Below are 26,585 nucleotides of genomic sequence, written 5' to 3'. Positions count from 1 at the left end.
GGTGACTGAAACTATGACTGCGGAGGCTACGGGTCTTCCGATGGAGGGCACAAAGTTTTACAGGGATAGAAAGATTTCAGACGCTACGGTGAAGAAATTTCTGAAGAATGAGGAAAGGGCTAGACTGGTGAAGGGAAGCCACACATACTTTTCGTCAGAGGTAATTAAGTTAATCTAGCGAAGGGTTTTGCTTGCTATTATGGAGTTTATCACGCTTGATGGTAGATACGCTAGGGTTTACAGCTACCACTTTGTTTTACTTAATCATTTTAGGAATAAAGATAAAATTTATTTTCCCTATTATCTTTTTTGTGCCCTTAATGCGGGGATCAAGGATGCAATTTCCAACCCCAGTATCAACCCTACAATGCACAAAGGTTTGATGGTGATTTTGTATAATCACATCGAGAACATGACTGCCCAGTTGAATATAGCTGAGATTTCAGAATCAGATGAGGATTTCGATGACTCTAAAGAGGAGGAAGGCAAAGGCTATGATACGGAAACAGAGACAGAGGAGGACCCCCAAATTGTTGGGTCAAGCAGAAGAAATAAAAAATAGACCAGGGGAAACAAAACAAAGGGTTTTCCAAAAAGAAGCAGAGAGGGGAGGACGATAACTGGTATGAGGAGGAGTATCGGGCTGACAATGACATGGACACTAGAAGTGAGGAGGTCCAAACCCTTGTGATCCCAAAGCAGAAAAGGAAGACTTCTAAAAGTAAGGAGGCGGGCACCAAGGACTGATCGCCTCTCAGAATCGATTTAAAGGAGAAGGGCTTGATGGGGGAGGATACGACAATGAAAGAAGCTCAGAGCTCTAAGGATAGGGAGGTTGGCCTGGAAGTTAATCTTAATACTACTGATGATAAGAACCAGGAAGAGCATCACTTGGATATTGATCTCTGCATCAATAACAGTATGGAAAGCTTCAAATAGGTGCTTAGCTGGATGCATAAGGAAATTGAAGGCATTAAAACCAAGCAAGCCCAGGAAGCAGGGAAAATTGAGACATTACAAGCATTAGTCTTGGGAAATTTCAATTCCCTCCTTGACTGTCTCAGTGAGCTCACAAATGCTAACTGCAATAGCTTTCTTAGCTTGGAAAATAGAGCAGTTGCCACTGAAAAGAGACTTGATGGAGATGAGAACACGCTCAAAAAAATAGGTGAGAAAAGCCACAAGATTCTGAAGGTTGCCTTGGCCATTATGAAAGCCCTTATCTACAAGCTGGAGAACTACCAAGGGGTTAAGGTCACAGAGGGCATTATTGATGTTAAGGATGACACCCCAAATGATAAGGACACAGGGCTTGGGAGAAGAACGAGAGCAAGAACTAAAAGGATGCAAAGCCACAGCAAGGAAATCGAGGATATTAAGTGGGCAACAGACAATATAGAATAGATGGAGCTAGAAGCAGCATAAATGCTTCAGAAATTAACCTAAGCCTGGGCTTCTATCGGACTTTTTTGGATAATATGTGTTCTCTTGTTTGCTAGTGTTTTGTTCGCCAGTTGTCTTTCCTTTGTTTGTTGTCTTTTTGTGTAGCTGTGTTGTAATGTTTATCTTTTGATCTTCTTATTGTAATGGGTTTCAGGGGCCCATCAAAACCTGTTTTCCCATACTTAAAAATATTACTTCTTGGCTAATTTTTTAACAATTTATTTTTATTATCATCTTAATTTTGGGCTAAATCCATTATAAATGCAAGGGAAGGGGAAACCTTATGAAACATCATGAGACCCAATCTGTCCACCCTAGTACAATGGTATTATTATTTAGTATTGTTTTAGTTTTGCTAGTCTAAGTTTGCATCCTACCCTCTCCCTTTTTCTCACATATGTATACAAGTTATAAACTAAGCCAACCATAGATTACAAGATCACAAATATCATGGTATTCATCTATGAAACTTGGGGTGTTAAGTAGCTCATTATAGTCTATTTTTTTACTTGATTTGCCTTTCACAATTTGAAAAGATGAATAGAAAGACTGAGTATGTTAAGACCTACAGTCTCTCTCATGCACTACAATCTCACTAACGTTAGTCCCCCCTCTTGCTTCAATTTTTTTTACTATATCAAATAGTAGTTGCAATAATAAGGAATAACTTTGTTTTTCTCTTGTTATTCTACATTCCTCAAATTACAAGAAAAGTGAATGAAACAAGTTTCATGATAAGACCACAATCATTACATGACCATATTCTACTACAACTTTGAGCAAAATTTGATGATATTGATGGTCTACCAACAACATCATTTACCATCAAATCTGAAATAAATTCCACCTTTACATATACTACTACGATAGGAGAATTTGTTTTTGGCAATAGACCCATATAATTGGAAATAAACAGACACAATTTGAGAAGGGTAAATGATCATTGGAGTGATTTGCAAGATTTCCTTATTGAATACCAAAGTAATGGATTCTTCTATCTAATTATAGTACAAATAGAATATTGTTGCCATCTTCTTAGAATTAAATGCTACATTTTAAAAATTCCAATATTTGAATGGGGATGAGAACATGCGTGTTGCAAGGAATAGTCACCATGAAAGCCTTCATGTAATAGGACACGAAAAAGCTACAAGCAACAAAATGTGAAAGGTGAGAGTTGAGATGCATCTTCTTACTTATATAAACACCCACCACATAGTGACAATTGATAAGTCAAATTCACTTAACTATAGCAATCGACACGAATAACAAAAAAAAAATAGTATCGATAACAATAATAAATGTTAACTAGTTTAAATAGTGTCATTATATAAATAGTTAGTTGTTGTCATTTTATAAGATTACGTATTCATATTTGCTTAATTTTTCTTAGAGGTTATTTAGCATTTTTCTAACCTCATTTGGTTAAGGCATGTTTCCTCACTTTGTGAGACACCTCTTATGCGCACATTTTTCACTCACTAGAACACTTGTCAAGAGAGATAACAAGTGTTCCTTCATTGGAGGGGTAGTTAGTTGTTGTATCCTAACATCCTACATATACTACCTCGCCCATATATGCAAGGTTTCTATGTACATTATAATCATCTCTTTATAATTTATCATTTGGCTTATTTTGTACATGTAATTTTTGGATGTTTATTTCTAGTTTTTTCTTTATGAGCTTGGAAATCATAATAATAAATACTAAAGATCTCACACTGATAGATTAAATTTAGACCATTGAATTGGCAAATGTGAAAATTATTGCATAATCCTCCAAGCTTCAACATTTATTTTTCCACAACCCAATAAAATTGTTTATTTTTTAACTCAAAAAAAATAGATTATATTATTTAAATTATTCAACATTAGTAAATTTAACTAAACTCTTCACATTTCCACAGTCCATGATGTTATATATATATATATATATATATATATATATATATATATATATATATATATATATATATATATATATATATATATATATATATAGAGAGAGAGAGAGAGAGAGAGAGAGAGAGAGAGAGAGAGAGAGAGAGAGAGAGAGAGAGAGAGAGAGAGAATGTAATAGTATTTGAATTACAAATTTACAAAATGTCTTAATAAAACAACAATCAAATTTGGAATACCAAAAGGAAAAGTAACTATTAGCAGAGTGTGGGGAGATCTTAGCCAGAGAGGAATGTTACTGGCATACAAAATCACACAAAAGTGGTTGATTGAGGGAGACCTCAACACTATTTTTTTCACAATGCAACCAAAACAAGCTTAGCTAGAGTAGAATAACAGAGATACAAGCACAAGATGATAGGAAGATAATCGACATGACCAATATAAAAGAGGAAGTAATCACTTATTTTGATAGTCTTTTAAAAGGTTATGGTGCCCCTTATCTACTCAACAATTCATTTGTGGATGCCATTCCACAACTAATAAGTGTAAAATATAATGCCTACCATGAGGGAAAGATTACATTTGAAGAATTCAATTCAACTACACTCAGATAAAGCACCTAGTTCGAATGTTTTTTTGACACTTTTCTAAAACTTAATTGGATTTCATGGGGACCAATATATAGAATCTCATGGAGGAATCATGAAGGAATAGTACTAGTACTTTCACCTAAATGAGGTGCAGTGGTTACATTGATAGCAATTTATATAATTATAAATTTGACAAAAGACTTATAATGGAATGTATAAATACTTTATCAAAATTAGAAATTACAGTTGACCATAAATAGTATAAATATTTTATCAATTTCTTAGCATTGACATTAAGACTACTCACATCATATGCCAAGATATCTCTATTTTCAAGAGCTTTTTTTTCAAGCCCTAATTGAACCATAAAGCTAATTCTATACCTAATTGAAGTGCAACCTTGATTGAAAAAATAATCAATTGTAAAGTCTTTGTGACACTCTCATTTTGTGTATATCTTGCCTATTGTTTTATTTGCATTGAAGGTCGATTTACATCAATAGTAGTGAATGACACAAAGGGAGTTATCAACACATGTTGTACAAACATCATTAAAAATCATATGAGAATTTTATTTAAAAGACACACTGAGAAATACAATTATGTAAACAAATTTTTTATTTATTTATTATTCCACTAAAAAAAATATATTGTCATATCATAGGTCTCAAAGATATAACATTTGAGTAGATCTATCCTTTTTGAACCCTTCATTTAAGAAGAATAAATCAATTGTGGACTAAGGAGTGCAACTGTCTGTAGTGGAGTTTTAGATGTTTCTATTGGCAACCCATCATTAATGCATTTTTTAAACAAAGGGTTTTCTTCTATTCCATGCAAATTAGAATGCCCACCAATTAGTAGAATCCTTTATTCTCACCTTTGCCTTTGCATCTCTAGATCTCAATTTAGTGTCCAAAATAAAGGTAACAAATTGTCTGCTAATGGCAATTGAAATCGTTCCACTTTAAATGGCATTCAACATTATGGAAAGGAAAATCCAATCTCTAAAAATTTCATGGCACACCCTTTTATGTCTTTCTGTTGGGTATTCCACCATTTCAACCGTAGAGTTGTTGGTTTGTTAGTGTGTGCATGTTTGTTATGATTTGTTAAAACTGTAAGTGTCATTTAAAGCACACAATTCAGTGCCATCAAATGTATATATACCCATATGATAATGAATTTTATGAGGTCGATTACTTTACAAGTTCTAATACTTTCTAGTTTCCTAACTCTTTGGGTTCAATTTCATAGTGTTTGTGATTATATGCTATTATATTAGCATTTGCTTGAAATATTTTGAAGCCTTCTCAACAATCGATAGTTCAAATTTTGCAATCATTGTGGTCCATGAGATGACAATTCTTTGATTATTTCAGTAAACAAATCATGCTCCTTGTCTATAATTCTACATTTTACATACATATATAGAACGTTTTTAACAATTATTTTTAAAAAATATCCTCCCATTCATTATGCTTTGATTGATCTCCATATCTCGTTCGAAGGATCCCATTGGCACAAGCTGGGAGGATGCTAGCAAAAGTTTTGGAATTTGGCTTTAAACCTACTATTTAGTATAGTATTATGTGTTCATATTGTTATTACGTAAGGGAGAGGGGAAGTAGGATTTTTTATTATCAAATTTGTCTACATACTTGATGGTATATAAGGGTCCTATTTGAGGTTTTTTTCTCCACATAATTAATTTTTTAAATCAATAAATTTTTAAAATGTGAAAAAATATTATATTTATGATCAAGGACAAGCAAAATTTATAATTGTAAATGTCATGAATTTGACCCAAAGGAAGATGTCTTAAGGTTGCTTGTGGTCTTGGTTTGGTTAAAAAAGATGTCCTAAGGTTGTCTGTTGTCTTGGTTATGTTAAAACGGGTGTTGTAAAAAACCTATTGACAATTTCCAAATTCAATCGAATGCCTAAACTATTTCTCAAGCACTCATGGTTGAAATTGAAGGAACTTCACTTCCAACCTAAATTGTCATAATGTCAAAATACCACATTTAGGTACTTTATGCCTTATGTCATATTTGAGATCCTAAACAATTTATGAAGCCTAGAGATATTTATCAAGTAGGCATATGAAGAAGGCCCATATAAAAAAATATCTTCTAATTTATAGAAGGATCCTTGGTTTACATAATATCAAGATACCTTATCGAGTGAATCATAATTAAACTTGAGAAGATTCATATGATAGAACACCCCAAATTGAATCCTTGAATGAAAGATTTTTAAGCTCTTTCTTCCTATAGCATAAATTTATAGCATCAAATGTAATAGCAAGTTTAGGCAATTGTGGCACATAATATTTCTCCAAAATCACTTCTGGATTAAAAACTAAACAATGGCCCAACAAACATTAATAGAACTATAAAAAATTGTTAATTTAAATAAATGGCATTAACTTTAAAAGCGTGTTAATTTAATGTACAACATGCATCTTGCACTTAAAAAAGAAAAAAAAAAATTGTATTGAAGAGAATTGAACTCAACAACATTTAGGTACCTACAACATGACTATGCCATTAAACCAAGTGTCTATTGACATTAAAAATAAATTTTATCAGTCATCTTGTTACCAAGTTCTCCATGGGGTCCAAGGGTTTCTACCATGTATGTAATAGCAAACCAGAAAATATTTAAAACTATTCCTTTGTCTCCAACATTCATCAAAGATCCAAATAGAGATTCCTAAAGAAAATTGACTTGTGTCCCTACTTTGCGCGTTGCCTGCAGGTATAAGCCTGAGTCACCCCTACCGTTGGGTGCTCTGTTTGATTCGATAGACCAAAGTTCTAACATTTGACACAAACATGCCCTTGGGTCGAATTGGAGTCTCATGTTTTATTAACAAGCAAATTTTGAAGAGCATTTGTGAGATTCATGATCATTTACAATTTACCACTCGAATCAACAAATTTTTCGACAAACTTCTGGTATTCTTTTAGCTTGAAATTTTCAACGTTAGAAACACGACGTAAGACAACATTCTGGTTGGGGCTCCCCCACCTAAAATGGTCTATCAACTAAAAATATTTTCAGACCTAAACAATAATAATATTATCTTGGTATGAGATAACATTTTGGTTGGGGTTCCTCCACCCAAAATAGCCTATCGACTAAAAATATTCAAAGACTTAAACAATACTAATATTGTTTTGATCGCAAAGAAATAGAATTGTGTCCCCTTAGAAAATGATAGACCAAATTTGTTGTGCAACTCCATCTACAAAATCATCTTTGAATTAATGACAAATAGACAACAAAAAATTATTTCAAAACTCATCTCCTAGGAGCTATGGTTCTTAGGAAAATCCTTTGTCTAAGTAAGTCTTTCAATTTTGTTACCTTTTTTCCCATATTCCTTGTGAGGAATAGAGTAGCAAATTGTCTATCCAAATGGGTGTTTGAACGTCAATGAGATTTTGAATACTGCAAATCAAGGACATTTGCCTTCCGATTTATCTGCAATTAGTTGGGGAAGATAAAATTGTTTAATTGGTTATTATTTTTTGGGCCATTGGCCATTTCTAGTGTGTAATTTTCTCCCGAGGAATAATAATTTTTTTAGCCCCTTTTGGAAAGAGCAAAGTGGCTTCATCATTGCAAATGGTACCATCATCACATATGAGGTTGTTCATGTTGGTAAAATGGTGTCTCAACATTGCATTTACATGAGGTTTTTATTTATAGTATTTTTTCATTTCAGCATGAAATGATGTGAAATTTTTGGCTAGATGAGCAATGCTGGTAAATTTTCCTCACAAGATCATAACTAGTTTTGAAGATATTAAAGTTTCTATTTTTGGAGGTGCGATGAAAGGTTTAAAATTAATTTTGAGGACTTTCGAGGATCCAAAACACCTTGAAAAGTGGGTGTAAATAGCATAGCAATTTACGAGGTGATAGAGATCTTCGTGAGCTTTCTGGTGCTTCAAACGGTTTGTCAATTAGACACACGGTTCACAAGTTATGGCCTCCAAAAGTTTGGACTCCTAAAATAGGAAATAAAAATTGCATCAAACACATAAATGAGTTGTAAAAAGGAGGAACATGTGTTGATATGTGTTTTGATACATCATAAGGCATCTAGAATGGAGATAAGGTCAGCTCTACTTTATTGGGTGGTTTTAGCCCATGGTTTTGTAATACCATTTGACGGTTTCTTGTATTGCATCTCCTATATATAAGGTGTGTGAGTTAGAGGTTGTGTGTAAGAGTCTTATGACTATTGAGTTACCTTCGAGTCTCTGATTAGTGGTACTCATGTGAAGAGATTTCTCTACAAGTATATTGTGTAGATCATATGATAGAAATCATGGAATGGAATATGGATATATAATGTGCGAATAATGTAATATCATTCAGGCAGAGGATTTGGTCGATCATTGGAGATCGAATTGGGTTTATGTAAGAGGATTTAGTCCTTCGGTATTGAGCTTAACTGGAACTATACTCAGGCATAGGAGATGCTATCTTTGTAGTTCAAACACTTCTCCAGATTGTGGTCTGGATTTCTATGTAGTCAATGAGATTCATTTTGTGATAAGCAATGCGCTCTAGGTTGTTAGATTTCCTGCAAGTGCAGGCCCTTCAATTGTAATTCACATACTTACTACAGAAGTATTATCTGGCTGTGGATAGGCTTCCCACCTTGGTTTTTCCTTTTACTGGGTTTTCCACGTATAAATCTTGGTGTCATGTGGATGGTATTTATTCTGCGATTGTTGTTCATGCTTTATTGGTTTAACTGCTATTCTGGTATTAATGTTTTGGGTTCTAGTATTAAAGTTTTTATTGCTAATGGTTCTGGTAATCTATAACAACTGATTCACCCCCCCCCCCCTCTCAGTTGTCTTCCAGTTATTTGAACTGTCTAACATAATTGACTCAGGTGCATCTTTTTGTGTGACTTCCAATAAAGATTGGTTTTTTGAATATGGAGAATTTGAGGTAGGGTGTACTTGGGTGATGATTCACATTTTGACATTGTTAGTCAAGGTAAAGTTAAGATCAAATTTCCTAATGGTAGAATAAAAAGGATTAGTGATGTGTTGCATATCCCTGGATTAAAAAAAAATTATTATCTCTGAGCAAATTGATAGATGCAGGTGTGCAAGTAGTCTTTTCTAATGTTGGATGTAAGATGATTAAGGGTGCTATGATGATTTCTAGAGATGCCAAGTTCGACACTTTGTATAAGCTAGAGGCATACTTGTTAAATGTAATAGCACTTCTCTAAAAAGTAAATTTGTGGATACCTCGTCAAAAGATTTGAGAGTTTCAGCTTTAGTAGATGGGCATGGCTTTTGGGTATCTAAAGGTGCTCTTTCTCTTCAAGAAAAGTTACCTGCAGAGAAGACTATGTTATGGCACCAGAGACTTGGCAACATTGGAGAAAAGGGTCTGACGACTTTGAAAAATAAAAAACTTGTTGAAGGTTTGAATGATTGTAATCTTGACTTTGATTTTTGTGAGCATTGCATTTATGCAAAACAAAACCCTATTCAGTTTTACTTTTCTCAAAAATCTTGTGGTGTTTTGGATCTTATTCATTCATATGTGTTTGGTCCTGTAGATGTTCCTTTGATTGGAAAATCCACATATTATGTTTCATTTATAGATGATTTTAGTAGGACATGGGTATATTTTTTAAAGAGTAAATCTGAAGATTTCAGTCATTTTAAGGAATTTAAAGCAATGGTTGAGTTGCAGATAGGAAATAAAATTAAATGTTTGAGGATTGATAATGGTGATGAATTTTGTTCTAATGATTTTGATAGTTTTTGTAAAGATGGTGGCATTAACATATAGAAGACAACTCTGTATTCTCCACAGTAGAATGGAGTTGTAGAAAGAATGAACAGGACACTGATGGAGAAGGCTAGGAGTATGTTGAGTGGTACTTATCTAGAACAAAAATTTTGGGTTGAAGCTATTGCCACTACTTGCTACTTGATTAACAGGTCTCCTACATCAAAGCTTGTTCATAAAACGCCTATGGAAGCATGGTCTGGTCACAAGCCTTCATTGAGACATCTTAGAGTTTTTGGTTGCGAGGCATATGCATATGTGCCAAAGGAGAAGTGAGAAAAGTTGAAGAACAAGGTTGTGAAATGTATCTTCATTGGTTACAGTTATGGTGTGAAAGGATACAAGCTTTGGGACCCTATTGCACAAAAGGTAATTCATAGTAGAAGTGTTATTTTTAGAGAAATTAAGTCTCCTTCCGTTACATTGCAGCCATAATAGACTAAACAGGAAGATGTGATTCAATTCCCTTCTACGCCTCACAGAGCTGAATCAAGACCACTTGATAAGCAAGAAGTTGAGGAGAGTTCATCTAGCTCTGAATCGTTAGAAGAGGAAGAAGAACCTCCAACTTAGCTTGTTCGAAGGTCTAAAAGACATAGACAACCACCTGAAAGGTATTCACCTGATGATTGGAGATATATTTTTGCTTTGAATACTAATGTGGATGAACCTAAATCTGTAGAAGAGGTATTAGGTATAAATGATGCAGAATCCTGGAAGATTTGTATGGAAGAAGAAATGGCAGCTTTGAAAAAGAATGATGCATGGGATCTTGTACCATTGCTTGAAGGACAAAAGCCTGTTGGTTGCAAATGTGTGTTCAAGAAAAAGATTGATTCAAATAGAAGCATTGAGAAGTATAAATAAATCTTGCTTGCAAAAGGATACTCTCAAGTTGAGGGTGTTGATTATGGTGAAGTATTTTCTCCTGTTGTAAAAATGGCATCCATTAGATTTTTGTTTTCTATTGTTATTTCTTATGATTTAAATGTTGAGCAAATGGATGTGAAGACTTCTTTCCTTCATGGTGATTTGGAGGAGGATATCTATATGACACAACCAAAGGACTATTTGGTGAAAGGTAAAAGTAATTTGGTTTGTAAATTGAAGAAATCTTTGTATGACCTCAAACAGAGTCGTAGGATGTGATATCGAAAATTTGATGCATGTGTTGAGTTTTGGATAAATCTGATGGTGATCATTTCATGTACATTGCATTATATATTGATGATATGTTATTCATTGGCAAAGGGAAATGTATGATTTCAAAACTAAAGTCTCGACTTTCTGCTAAATTTGATATGAAATATCTTGGTGCAATGAAACACATTTTTGGGATGGAAATTAAATGAGATAAAGTGAACAGAAAGCTATGGCTAGGCCAAAGTAAGTATGTGAATTCAATTTTACAAAGGTTCAACATGTAAAATTGTACACCATTATGCATTCCCTTCACAATTGGAATGAAATTATCTATTTTAAATTGTCCTATATCTCCATCAGAGATGGAAGACATGAGCAAAGTGTCTTACCAGAGTGCAGTTAAAAGTTTGATGTATGTTATGGTTTGTACTAGACCAGACATTGCCCAAGCAGTGGGAGTCCTTCCAGATATATCTATAATCCTAGTAGAGTTTATTGGGATGCAGTCAAAAGAGTCTTCAAATATTTGAAGGGTGCCTCAGAGTATTCTTTTTGTTATCATGGTAATTTGGTTGGAGACGTAATTTCCCTTGATATTTATGGTTATATGGATTCAAACTGGGCAAGTGATATTGATAGCAGAAGATTCACCAACGCTTATATGTTTACTTTATTTGGTGGTGCAATTAGTTGGATGAGTAAGTGGTAGGTTGTGGTTGCTTTGTCTAATAAATAAGCAGAGTATATGGCAGCTACTCATGCTTCTAAAGAATCCATTTGGCTTAAGAGACTGTATTCGGATATTGGAATAAAAAAAGGAAGTGACAGTTTATTGTGATAGTCAGAGTGTCATCTTCCTAGCTAAGAACCCGAGCTTTCATGCCCGGACTAAGCACATTGATGTTCAATATCATTTTGTCAGAGATATGGTCGAAGATGGTAGGGTGAAGTTGGTTAAGGTAGAGACTTTGATGAATGTTGCATATTCTTTAACTAAGGTTATGAAGACAGAGAAGTTCAAATGGTGTTCAACGTATATGGGCCTCATGGCGCCTAGCAATTAAATTATTGTGTTGATACTCCCTTTGCTCTTGCAAGGTATTCGACAAATGGGATAATGTTGAGAAAATGGTGTCTCAACCTTGCATTTACATGAGGTTACTATTTATAGTAAGTTTTTATTTCCACACGAAATGGTATCAAATTCTCCCCAAAGCTTCTAGTTGGTTGGATGAGCATGTTGGTAAATTTTCGTCACAAGATCATAACTAGTTTTGAAGATATTAAAATTTCTATTTTTGGAGGGTGCGATGAAAGGTTTAAAATTAATTTTGAAGAATTTAGAGGCTCTAAAATTCTCTAAAAAGTGGTTCTAAATAGTGTAGTGGTTTACGAGGTGATATAGCACTTCATGAGCTTTCTAGCGCTTCAAATGGTTTGTCAATCGAACACATGGCTCAAAAGTTATGGCCTCCGGAAGTTCGGACTCCTAAAACAGGAAATATAAATTGCATCGAACACATAAATGAGCTATAAAAGGGAGGAACAAATGTTTATGTGTTTTGATACTGATGCTCTACAAAAAGGACAAGGTTAGGATAAACAAACACAAGACATGAAACAAAGGAAATCGATTGTTAGATGTTAGTGTTAGAAATCACAAATTAAAAACTATCCTAAGCAAGCATATCAAGAAAGACACTACCAAACAAAAAGAAAGCTTAAGGAATCTACAAAAGGTAACTAAACTCCTCCATATGCTCTCTACCATGCTGGTAGCTTCTCCTTCCTTGTTCCTCTCCTCTCCAAGTTCCAAACTAGTGTAGCTCTTAGCAGCTTTTTGCACTATGGATGCTTATGGAGGTTTGAGATTGAAGTATTTGCTCTAAATGTGAATAAAAAGTTAATACTAGATGCTATTGATACTACAATGATTTATTTTAAACCAAAATGACAAGATATTAATTGTTTATGCTAAATGCTCTCTAAAATTCTCTATAACTTAGATGCATACAAGTTTTCAAGATCTGGATTGTGAAGAAATGAGCTCTATTTATAGGAAAAATGGAGCAATGGATGGTTGAGATTGAGTAATCTCAACAAGTGCCAGGATTGAATGATTTTCAATCTATGTGAGGGCTTTCAACCCAATCTCAGGATGACAAGTGTTAATATGAGATAAGTTGAGAGGAGAGGAAATAAGCATTAAATGTTTGACATGACCTAGGAGTCAACTTGGGGGTTAAGGTCAAGGTTGGGATGAATGAATAAATTCTTTATTCAAAGAATAAAGCTTTTATCCAATGGATAAACTCTTGTGCAAAGGCAAAAGGGATAACCATGGTCAAAGCAATAAATGCTTCAGGAGACACATGAGTGCAAGTTGAAATAACCATAAATGGTTATGTAAGAGCAATTAATAGTCATGTAAGAGCCATTAGTGGTTTTGGAAGACTTTAGAGGTTAGTTTGTTGAACACACAAAGCATTAAATGTTTTTCAAAGACTTTTGAAGTCTTTGAGAAGTGACTCCAAGTTGCTTAGGAATGTGACAATAATTAGGGAATGGATTAGGCTAATTAGGAAGGGTTTAGAAGAATCTAGAAGGGGGTTAGGATTGCAAGTGGGTTTGGTGGGTGAGGGAAAATAAGATTTTAATTAAAATAAAATTAATTTATTTCAATAAATGTGTGCAAGTTGCATTTGTAGGAAAATGCAAGTGGGGAGGGATTTTTTATTTAAATAAACGTTTTATTTAATTTATTTAAAAGAGGAAAAGGCGTTAAATTAAATAAATAGAATTTATTCATTTAATTTATTTTGTGAATTTGCTATAATGAATTAATTAAAATAAATTGAATAATTTATTTAATTAATAGGAGAATGTTTGAAGATGAATTAATTAAATATTAATTTAATTAACTGATGGCTAGTGCATTTTTAATGAAATAAATAGCACATATTCATTTAATTAAATTAGACAGATTTATGTGACTACATTTGCCCCTCTTTGAGACGGTGCGGTTTATCGCGTTGTTTCAAAGAAAGAAAAATAGGTGTGAAGAAATGCCCCATAAAATATTAATTTAATGGGTGGTATGCCCCCTCGAGGGATGGGCCAAGAAATTTCAAAAAATTGGGCGATCTCTCGAAAAAGATTGAAAATTGGCAGGGTGATAGGAGAGAAGAAGTTAGCAATGCTGGTGAAAAATAGAAGAAATCGGAGATAAAATGGAGAAATGGGAGGCTCAGGAAGTTCACGGGGACCACGACGGTTAGCGAGGGGAAAGTTACGGTAACGGTGAAGGGTTTATATGGGGAGAAAGGGGTGAAAACAGGTTCATTTACAACCGCGACCAGAGTGAAATTATAGCTCTGATAGTGACATTTTGGAGGAGCAAGGAGCAAGGAGCAGTCAGGATGCCAGTACCAGTAGCAGAGCACCGATTTGAGCGAGTCCGATGATTCCAGCGGCCAGATGACTACGGACCAGCAGTAGGCAAATTTGAAATTTTGAATTTTATGCATTTTTTATATGTTTTTTGCTGAGTCTAAATTGAGTCGAGACAATAGCACTAAAACTATGTTTTGGCGATGTTGTCCAATTAATTAGCGCTTTTGTTTCGCAATGGCGCTATTGTGTTGTTGTTTGAGCATTTTTGAAAAGATGAGTGCTATTGTGTTGTTATTTGAGTGCTATTGTTTGTGTAGCGCTATTGAGGGGTCAATTGAGCGCTTGTGATATGAAGTAGCGCTATTGCATAGCATTTGTAGCGCTTTTGTAGTTTGAGCATTTTTGGATAGTCGATTAAGTGTTTTTGTTAGGAGATTAGCACTTTTGTAGGGAATGAGCGCTTGTGTATGCAAAATAGTGTTTTTGTGCAGAATAATAGATGCCCCAGTGTTTGAACAGATAATCTCCAGATGTCAATGATGGATGGATGAAGATGTGAAGTGAGAGTTGTTTTGAACCATAGCAGCCCTGATGAGACTTAGTTCATTAGGATAAATGCCTGTTGAAGTCTAGGTGTGCCATGATTGCTTACCTATTGAGACCCGAAGATACTTGATCAAAGTATCTATTGATAGTCTAGGTTTAAACTTTTAAGAAAGTTTGAAATAAAACAACTGATGATGATTGATTGATGCACATGTGTAGGAGGATCTGCGCGTCTTACAGGTGTGCGAGAGGCATCCCACTACACAGGGGTTGCGTGATCAGCTAACAGAGGTCGAGATTGATTGTATTGCAGCGACTGGGCTATATGATGTGATGCATATGCCCGTGATTCGGATGAATCATGGTTTGATTACAGCCTTGGCAGAGCGCTGGCACAGTGAGACATGTACATTTCACTTAGCGCAGGGGGAGATGACTATGACACTGGAGGATGTGTGGCGCATCCTGCATATTCCCATTCGGGGTGAGCTGGTGACATATGATAGATCATGGGGGACTCTAGCGGTGCAGAGATTCTTCGATGAGGATGTATATATTGATGATGGCTCCATAGCCTGGGAGGATATCGCTGCCTTGTATGAGCCATTGCCAGCAGTTTTGTCAGGGATTGTGGGAGGGCTACTATGTCCTGATAGGTTATTGCATGGTCTAGCCGTTGGTTGGGGACAGGTTATAGAGCAAATGATGATGGAGGGGACTCGATTTGCTTGGGGGTCGTGCGTGTTAGCGCACCTATATCAGGAGTTGCATGGGGTAGTGTACCATGGGAGAGGCTCATTAGCAGTGGGAGTGACGTTGCTGCATATTTGGGTGTGAGAGCACCTACCAATTACTCTACCAGTAAGTCTGAGATTCCGAGCAGTCGACCAGCCCTATGTTTTTATGTACAGTGGTATGATGAGTCAACCCCACTTGGGGAAGTTAGAGTGGTGGCAGCGGGAGCTGGATGATCTTGATGCAGTGATCTGGAGACCCTACATTGAGTGTGAGTCCTGGGAGGATGACGTGGAGGCATTGTCGTATGTATTTATGACTCGATTCCTCATTGGGAGGACATGCTACGATGTAGAGAGATAGGTGTCGGGCAGAGTGATGAGACAGTTTGGACGCCGGCAGGTATTGCCCAAGGGATCAGAAGAGTACACCAGAGTGGTCAGGGAGAGATATGCATGGGGGCCAATACTACCCTATGATCAGGCATTGGCGGAGTTCCGGATGCTTCAAGCGAGGCCATGGGATATACGGCTGAGGGTGGTAGATGCAGGGGCATCGGAGGAGTATACGCAGTATATGGCGGCTCATCTGATACTTCGGATATCAGATTTGGTGGAGCCGATTCTCGATTTTGTGGAGGATAGGGAGCGGAGACGGAGGAGGAGAGGAGGTCGAGGTCTGATAGAAGGTGGAGGAGGGGGTGATGGTGGTGATGGAGGAGGGGGGATGGTGGAGGTGGTGGATTCAGAGGAGGAGGTGGAGGTGGATGGCAGGTTCAACGGAGAGGGAGAGGCAGGTTGCCACTGCGGATATCACAAGGTCCTTTGATACAGGGAGGAGTTAGATTGGGGGGGAGAGGTATGGAGAGGGAGGTATCGATGGAGAGAGGAGAGGGAGCCACTGGAGAGGGAGCTACAGGTGAGGCACTGATGGATACAAGGGAGGGAGCCACTAAAGATCTATGAGATCATATGATATTACATTTGCAGACTCGACTTACAGCAGCCGAGACACAGGTGGAGGATCTAGAAGCGGAGGTGGCAGCTAGAGATGTGCAGCTTTTTGCACAAGAGTCAGAGTTGACTGTAGTGCTACAGGAGAGCGATGATGCGGTGGAGAGACTAGCAGAGCTGCAAGAGAGAGTTCGAGTTGGAGTAGGAGCATAGGGTCCTACTGGGGAGGTAATGAGGGAGATCCGGCGAGCACAGGCTGAGATAGAGTACTGGCGGGGCCTATATGAGTAGGAGGTGCCATCTAGTCGACGGGCACTGAGCTATTCACATATGCGGCAAGCCATATTAGAGCGATCTCAGAGGGTGCAGAGTAGCGGAGGTGTGATGGGTCCTCTTCAGAGAGATAGGTCAGGTGGTGGAGGAGTGAGTGGGGGTCTGATGGGTCCTCCACAGAGAGATAGATCAGATGGTGCAGGGACCAGTGGGGGAGCAGGTGGTGATGGGGGTGCAGCATCTGGTCAGAGTGGTATCTAAGAGAGCATTATGTATGTATTTATATTGTCATTTTGGACTATATCTTGGATGGCTCTTGGTAGCCGATTTTTTGGACTTCATTGTACTTTGATACATGAGATGATATATATATATATGAGGAGATCCCATGTTTTGGTTATGATATGCATTTTGATATGTATGGATGTTATGTAGGATGATGAGTTTATGAGTTTATGTTTAGATGGATACGTGTATATGTATGCATTTATGAGATGATTCCTATATGTTGTTTATATGCATGTTTTATGATGATTTATGATGTTGGATACTAACATATGAATGCGGGTTTATATATGTGTGATTTGTTTGATGTATTGCTTTATGTATGCAATGTCATGATGATGATGTATGCATAATGATATAATGATATAGATAGTATCTTGTACTTTATATTAATACAAAGATAATGATATGCAATGATGTTAATGCAATGTGTGGAATGAATGATTCTTTTATGGATATGCATCTATATGGTTGAAAAATGAATGTAGTATGGATAAACAAATGTAAAGTACAAGTGTTTAAATGATGATTGCTAAATGAATGCATATGTTATAATGTATGAACCAATGTTTGAAACAAATGGTTTTAAATGCACAAATATGATGAAGTAAAATGATAATGTGATGATAATGCAACTTATGTTTAATAATTGCACCTTAATGCAATTTTTAAAGGGGATAACGAATGCAATCTAAATGAATCCTAAGGAAAAAAATAAAAATGCCTATTAATAAGACACTAAAATGGATGAATGAATGCACTTTTTTAACTAATAGATAGATAAATGAATGTATGCAATGATAAATGATGATAAATGATGATTGGTAACTAATACTAAATGAATGCATAATAATGGTTCATACAATCAAAGACAATTTTGATCATTAGGAATGAATTTAAACATTATGAGTATGCAATGATGAAATGATATAAGCAGACTAATGTTAATAAATGATAATGAACTATATGCATTTTAAACAACTAAAATGAGATGAAATGTACTTGATGCAAATGCAACTAAATGTAATGATGATGACATGATTATGATAGATGAATGCAAGGCTGTTTTAGACTTTGCATGATGCACTGATGATGTATCAAAGTACTCTGTTGCGATTGTATCCAAGACCAGCTTAATTTTCACATAACTGCTCATATTTAACTTTGTCCACATCTGTATATGAAATCACGTATATGAATGAGTAAATGGATGGGCGATATGCAACAGAATGCAATATATAAATAGATGAGATGAAATGATGATCCATAGTGTTTTGTGAGATAGTTTTCCAATGTTTTTTGGTGTTTGTGAGATTGTTTTCCAATGTTTTTTGGTGTTTTGTGAGATTGTTTTCCAATATTTTTGGTGTTTTGTGAGATTGTTTTCCAATGTTTTTTGGTGTTTTGTGAGATTGTTTTCCAATGTTTTTTGGTGTTTTGTGAGATAGTTTTCCAATATTTTTGGTGTTTTGTGAGATTGTTTTCCAATGTTTTTGGTGTTTTGTGAGATAGTTTTCCAATATTTTTGGTGTTTTGTGAGATTGTTTTCCAATGTTTTTGGTGTTTTGTGAGATAGTTTTCCAATACTTTTGGTGTTTTGTGAGATTGTTTTCCAATGTTTTTGGTGTTTTGTGAGATTGTTTTCCAATGTTTTTGGTGTTTTGTGAGATAGTTTTGAATGAAGAACCCAATGAATCACAATCAATGCAGTATCCACTTCCATCAAAAAGGATTAACGGCATTGCCCCCAGTTTCTAGACATGACTATGACAAAGCGGGATGCAAAACGCATGGAGTACTATCTCTTGATTGCAGATCAATAATAAGCCATGGTTTGGGTGGATGGATGTGTGCATATAATGAAAGTGATCGCAACAAGCTTGAAAGATAATGGAGCCATAGCATTTACAAGTGGCGCCTGTTTGCTAGGTTTTCACCATCGTATTTACCCAAGGTGCCACCGGAGTGGTTGTTCACCATTTGGATGCATGATTTTCTTTACTTCTTTTTTTTTTTCCTTTTCTTTTCCTTTTTTTTTTTTTTTTGTATGTTCTTCAGGACATTTTTCTAAATGTTTTTGGTATTTTTGCCGATACATATGGGAGCCTAATGCTCTATGCAGCTTATGTATAAAACCTTTTGAGGTGCATGTTGTTGATCGGATCTGCTAGCAGTTCTCCTTCTGAAGTAGCCAACTAGTATGCCCTAGACCCAAATACAGCAGTAATAACATATGGACCCAACCAATTTGATTCAAACTTTCCCTAATGTTCTCGGTTGGGTTGGTTACGAGGATTTTCTCGAAGAACAAGATCACCTACCTCGAATGTACGAGGTCTAACCCGATGATTATAGCTTCTGCTCATGCGTTGTTGATAGGCTTTGAGGTGATTATATGCAGCTTGTCTTTTCTCATCAAGTAGTTCTAAGTCCTGAAGACGTGATACCCTGTATGCTTCATCATCTATCAGATTATGCAAAGAAACCCATAGTGATGGTATCTCGACCTCAATAGGTAAGATAGCTTCAGCACCATAGACCAGTGAGTAAGGAGTTGCGCCTATAGGGGTTCGAATACTAGTTTGATATGCCCATAGTGTTGGATTCAATTGAACATGCCAATCACGATCGGCATCATTGACTGTCTTTTTGAGGATTCATAATATGTTTTTGTTTGACGCTTTGGCTTGACCATTGCCTTGTGGGTAATAGGGTGTGGAAAAGCGGTGTTGGATGTGAAACTTCTCATAGAGCTCACGGACATCTTGATTCTTGAAAGGAAGCCCGTTATCTGTGATGATGGACATGGGTACACCATACCGGCAGATGATGTAATTAAGGATGAATGAGGTGATCTACTTGTCGGTGACTTGGGTAAGTGGAATAGCTTCGATCCACTTTGTGAAGTATTCGGTGGTGGTAATAATGAATTTGTGGTCGTTGGATGAAGATGGATGGATTTTACCCACAAGGTCAAGTCCCCATTGACAAAAAGGCCATGGTGTTGTGAGTGGTTGCAATTCTTGTGCTGGTGCATGTATCAAGTATCCATGAACTTGGCATTTCTTGCACTTTCTGACAAAGTAGTAGGAGTCTTTTTCCATGGATGGCCAATAGTATCCAATGCGCATGAGTTTCTTGGCTAATGAGGGACCGCTTGCATGAGTTCCGCAAATTCCTTCATGTACCTCTTCCAAGGCCTTTGTTATCTCATCCTGCTCCAGACATCGAAGGAGAGTACCATAAAGACTGCGTCAGTATAGGGTTCCAGAGATAATGGTATATCGAGCAATTTGGCGAATGAAGGTTTTTTGTTGGTTATTCGATTGGTTAGGTGGAAGGGTGTGATCACGAAGATAGGTGTAAAAATCACCGTACCATGGTGATTCGAAACCGACAAGGCGACATATCATCTCGGATTCAAGGATATCATAAGCAGGAATCCAAAGTTGTTCGACCAAGAACTCATAGCGTGTTGAAGTTTTTGGAAGATCTAGGAGAGAAGCAATAATAGCCATAGTGTCAGCTGCTCGATTCTGATCTCTAGGTATCTATTCAAAGGTGATAGTAGTAAATGATGCTTTTAGCATGTCCACCATTTGTTTGTATGGCATGAGTTTGTCATCTTTGGTTTGATATTCATTCGTTGCTTGTCGAATGACCAGTTGGGAATCTCCATATACTTGCAGTTCGTGCAACTTCCATTGTGTGGCTAACCTGAGTCCTGTGATCAAGGCCTCATACTCAGCTATGTTGTTTGTACATGAAAATGCGAGCCTGTATGACTTCAGGATACTGTCACCTTGAGGTGTTATAAACAGAATGCCTGCCCCCGAGCCATGCCTAGTGTATGAACCATCAAAGTATAGTTTCCATGGTTGTGTGGCTGTGAGCATGAAGATCTCCTCATCCGAAAAATTAGAAATGAGAGGATGATCACCTATGAGTGGCGCATCAGCCAACTAATCCACAATAAGTTGTCCTTTGATAGCCTTTCGGTCGACATACTCTATATCAAATTCACTAAGAATCATCACCCATTTGGCCAAACGACCAGTCAATGCAGCTTTGTTGAGTAAGTACTTGAGGGGGTCGATCTTGGCAATGAGTTGTACTTTGTGCGTTAACAGATGGTGTCTTAATTTGGTGGCTGCCAAGATTACTGCTAGGCAAGCTCGCTCAATAGGGGTGTAATTGAGTTCATAGCCAACCAGTGTACGAGAGATGTAGTACATGGCACACTCTTTTCCTGCTTCATTGTGTTGTGCCAATAGGACACCCAATGTTGTACTTGTTGCTGATATATAGAGCAAGAGAGGCCTGCTTGGAGCTGGTGGAATCAACAATGGCGTATTGATGAGATAGTCTTTAAGCATCTAGAATGCTTGCTGGCATTTAACATCCCATTGAAAGCGGATGTTCTTGTGTAATAGGTGTGTAAATGGGTGACACTTGTCTGCCAGTTGTGCAATGAATCTTCGAATGGATTGAAGTCGCCCTTGTAGTGTTCTTACCTGGTTGATGTTCTTTGGAGGTGGCATGTCCATGATTGCCTTGACCTTTGCTGGATCGACCTCAATACCTTTGTTTGAGACAATGTATCCTAGAAGTTTCCTTGAGGTTACTCCAAAGACACATTTCTTTGGGTTGAGTCGAACATGATATTGTTCCAGTCTATCAAAGATCTTCTCTAATATGTCCAGATGACCTTCTCTTGTGAGTGATTTTGCTAGTAAGTCATCAACATAATCTTCCATTATGGTATGCATCATATCTTGGAAGATGGTGGTCATTGCTCATTGATAGGTTGCTCCTGCATTCTTTAGACCAAAAGGCATTACATTCCAGCAGTATGTGCCCCATGGGCATGTAAAGGCAGTCTTATGTTGATCCTCTGGTGCAATTTTTATCTGATTGTATCTTGAAAAGCCATCCATGAGTGAAAGCATGGCATGTCCTTCTATTAGGTCTACTATGATGTCGATATTTGGTAGGGGGAATTCATCCTTAGGACATGCCTTGTTTAGATCTCGGAAGTCAGTACAAATACAAATGCCCCCATTCGGTTTGCCGACAGGCACAATGTTGGATATCCACTCTGCATAATCAATTGGTCAAATAAAACCAACATCCAGGAGTTTCTTAAGTTCTGCTTTGACTAGGACTGCAATCTGAGGATGCATCTTACGACGCTTTTGCTTAACGGGTTTGGCTCCTTCTGCTACTGTGAGGTGATGCATGACTAAATCTAGATCAAGCCTAGGCATGTCTGCATATGACCATGCGAAGTTGATCTGGCGCTTCTGGAAGAATGATATAAACTGAGGTTGTTCCTCTGGAGTTAAAAGAGATGCCAGATGTATGAGGTGAGGAGTTTCAAGAGTCCCAACATTGTATTCTTTTGTTTCCTCGATGAGAATCGTGGATCATTCATGTTGTGTACTAGAAGGAAGGATGTCAAACCTTTCATCCTCAGGCGCCTCAGAGAGGTTTTCACCGTTGGATACGCTCTTTCTTTTTACTTTTGTGGGATTAAACAGTGCCACAATGTGGTTTTCACTGGAAGACCCATGTTTTATTGTTATATTTTTGCAACTGAAAGGTTTGGCATCCGCCCCGAAGTATGTTGCGCTATTAAGTTCTATGGCGAATCCAGCTTTGTGATCCCCGCTTGGTATGTTATCCCGTAGTTCCAAAAAGTCAATGATTGCCTCATCATTTTGGAAATGGTTAAGACATGGGGGATTAGGTTGGTTCCATTCGATGAGTTCAGGATGGATAATGGGCATTACTTCATCGATTAGGTTGAGTTCATTAGAGGTGTCAATGAGGGTTAAGATGTTGTGGTGAAGGTCATTAATGGTACTCTCCCTATCAAAATCAGGCATAGGATGTGACATAGGGTCTGTGGAAGGTGTTTCTAGCTCAGGAACCCAAGAGGTCTTTATCTCCACTTCTCCGTAAACAGGGATGTCTTTGCGGGGTGGAGGTGGTGATGTGTCTTCCTCATCTGAAGTATTAAGTTGTATAGAATCAAATTCCCACTCATGTGAGTCAGTCTCTGAGTCACTTTCCAGTAGTCAGTTAATGTACCATACTGGGATATCTATTGAGTTAAACACTGCAGGTGTGATCAGTTGGTGTACCTGTGTAGAGGAAATGATTGGTGCTGCAGGAAGGATTATGGGGATCAATGAATCTGATACCGAAAGTACCGGTAGTGTTGACTCTATTGCTTCTACTGGAACTGCTAATGTTGTAGATATTGTCATGGGTTCTGATACAGTTGCTGCTACTAATGGTGTTATTGTTGGTTTATTTGGTGAGATGATTGGTGTTGGAGATAGATTTACTGGGATTTTTAGCCTCAATGGGGTAGTTGCTATGGTGTTTGATGCTGATTTTATAATCAAAGGTGACCTCTTTGTATTTGGCTGATATAGCGGTTGGCTGGGTTTTCCTTTGAATCCGATTTTAGGAAGAATCTCCTTTTGAAAGCTGAGGCCAGTGTTATCCTTGGGTTTTAATTTTGGCTGTAGTGGTTCATGTCGTCCTTGCTTGCAAGGTCCCAAAACACTCTGACCATCATAACCCATTCTTTGCATAATGAGAAGGCCTTTGCCATACTAATCTGTGGGAAGCTTAGCTTGTGGAATATTGGTGGTGATGGGATCTTTATAGATCCATTATGCTAAGTCCTCATCTCTAGTCTCATCTTCTTGACTCTTGCCAAGGATAAAAGGTGTCAAAGTACATGTTGGCTTGATCTGCGGTTGTTGAAGTAACCATTGAGGTTTACCATGTGTTCTCGAAGAAGTAGGAATTTGTCCAACACAAAAGAGTTGACTGGGATTATATTCCCCAGGACCTTCCTCTGCTATTTTCATTTTGAGCTTCTCTTGCTTGGGTATAGTGGTGTTTGAACTGGAAAGAGAGGTTGGACTTACATATGATGTGGAGGAGATGGCTTCTCTATTATTGGGAACGGTAATCTCTAGTTGATGACTTATATTATGACAATATGCAAAGGGATTTGCATCTCCCAGGATTGTGATTTATACCCCATTATGCGGGAACTTGATACACTGATGGTAGGTGGATGGAACGGCTTGCATGGCGTGTATCCAAGGTCTTCCTAATAATAAATTGTATGGTAGAGGAAGGTCCAGGACTTGACAGATGATGTGTTTCACCACAAGGCCCACTCGGATTGGTAGCACAATAGCTCCTTTGGATGAGTGATCTGCATCATCATAGGCTTTGATTGTGATCTTCTTGCGGGGATCCACTGATTCGATTGCATATCCCAAAGTTGTGACCAATTGTAGAGTGCAAATATTCAGGCCTGCTCCATTGTTGATCAAGACTCACTTGATCCTATGTTGATTGATGAATCCTTCAGTGTGTAGTGAGGCGTTATGAGGTTGTTGAAAGGATGTGTTGTCACTTTCGGAGAAAGTGAGACAAGGTGATGACCTTAGATTTCCAACCATGGCTTGGAACTGATCTGTGTTCAAATTGGCAGGGACTGACGCCTCTTGGAGAGCTTGATCCAAGATTGTTTTATGAGATGGAGATAGATGCAATAGCTCTAAGATGGATATCAGTGCGGATGTTTTATCTAATTGGTCCACAAGGTTATATTGCTTTGGGATAGATGTGGTGCCTTGTGGAGTTGCTTTTATGGTAATCTTTCCCCGGCGCGAAAGAACATTGCAAGTGGAGTTGGGATTTTTGATAGTAATAGTTGCAATTTGTTCACTGGCATCATATAGGTGATTCACAGTGTAATTATATGCGGCTTGCATATAATTGGTGGTATCTATGTTTCACCCAGAAATAAAAGGGCCCCTTTGATCTCGTGATGGAAGTGGATTTTTTAACATTAGATGATCATTGTTTGTTGTCTTTGGGTCATATCCTTCAATTTCAATTTCTCCTTGGTCAATAAGATCCTGAATAAGATCTTTTAATCTATGACAATTGTTTGTCTTATGCCCTTTCCCTTGATGGAAATCGCAATGTTCAGTATCCCTCCACCATGAAGGTTTGACTTGTGGTTCATAAATTGATGTTTTGGGTAAGGTAACCAGATTTTGAGAAACCAACTGTCGTAACACTGTTTCAATGGGTTCCCCTAGGGGAGTGTATGTTCGTTTTTGTTTTTGTTGACGCTGCCTAGGTTCATCTTGAGATGTGATGCGGCCTTGATTTGGAGGAGCAACTGTGTTATTCTTAGGTGGGGGATTTTGTCCTGCAAATCGAACTACAGGTTGTGCACTTTTGATAGTTCTTGCATTCACAACCCCGTCGTTGACGATGTTCTTGTTTTTGTTCCAGAAGTTTGATTTGTCACTATTGAAGCGTGGATGAGGGCCATCCTTTGGTTCATTGTATATTTTGATAAGTCCTTTCTTGATGAGAGCCCGCTCACATTTTAAACCTTCAGTGATCATGTCATTGAAAGAATCTGTATCCTTTACATCTAGGTGAAATTCCATTTCTTCATTTAAGTTGGAAATGAATATTTCCACTAGTTCTTGTTCAGGTAACTGAAGAGAACGTCTGCTAGACATTTGGCACCATCGTTGCAAGAAGACTGAGAATAGTTCACCTGGTTTTTGTTTAGTGTTACATAGATCAGCCATGGTGATATCACGTTCAATGTTATGTGAGTAATGTGCTAAGAACTTCTAAACTAGCTCTTCAAAGGTCCTAATGCCACCTGGTAATCGGGAAAACCATGATGTGGTTGTTCCTCCCAAGCTTTGGGGAAAAAGGCGCATGAGGTACATATCTTCATATGCTACTTCGAGGCAAACTGAATGGAATTCTCTGACATGATCACGAGGATCTCCTTTTCCTCTATACTTTTCAAACTTGGGTGTTTCGAACCCTCGTGGAAAAGGTGGCATATAAAGATTCCTATCAAAGGGATAGGGACAAATGTCATTGAGTGAAAATTGATTGGTTTTGATGCCACTATGAATTTGTTGAGCGAGATTTTCAACTTGTTGCCGCAACATGTCTATTTCATTTGGAGGAGGCGGTGGGGGATTACCTTGAGGAAGGTTGTATCTGATGTGTTCTCGACCTCTTTCTTCTTCATTGCGACTTTGTCGTTCAAATGCTTGCCTTAGTTGCGCAACATCAAAGTCAGAGGGTAGCTTGGCTCCTTCTTGAGCAAGTCTTAAAAAGTGGGCATCAACATTGCTCCTGAGTATTTCATCAAAAAGTCTATTGAAGAGAGGGTTGTGTTGTGCCCTTTCTATTGCTACTGGAGTAGGAGTGTAGGGGTTTTCATCATTGATATTTCCTCCAATGGCTTCTTGGAACTCATTGATATTTTCTTCCTCTTCATCTTCAATTTCTGGTTGTCTAGATCGTGTTCTGGTATGAGCCATTTTGTTTACAAGTTTTTGTTGAAGTTTGATGAAAATGATGATGAGTTGTTGATGAAATGAGAGATTAATGTTTGGTG

This window comes from Cryptomeria japonica, chromosome 3 (assembly GCF_030272615.1).
Source record: "Cryptomeria japonica chromosome 3, Sugi_1.0, whole genome shotgun sequence".
Classification (NCBI taxonomy): domain Eukaryota; kingdom Viridiplantae; phylum Streptophyta; class Pinopsida; order Cupressales; family Cupressaceae; genus Cryptomeria; species Cryptomeria japonica.
This window is presented reverse-complemented; position numbering follows the sequence as displayed.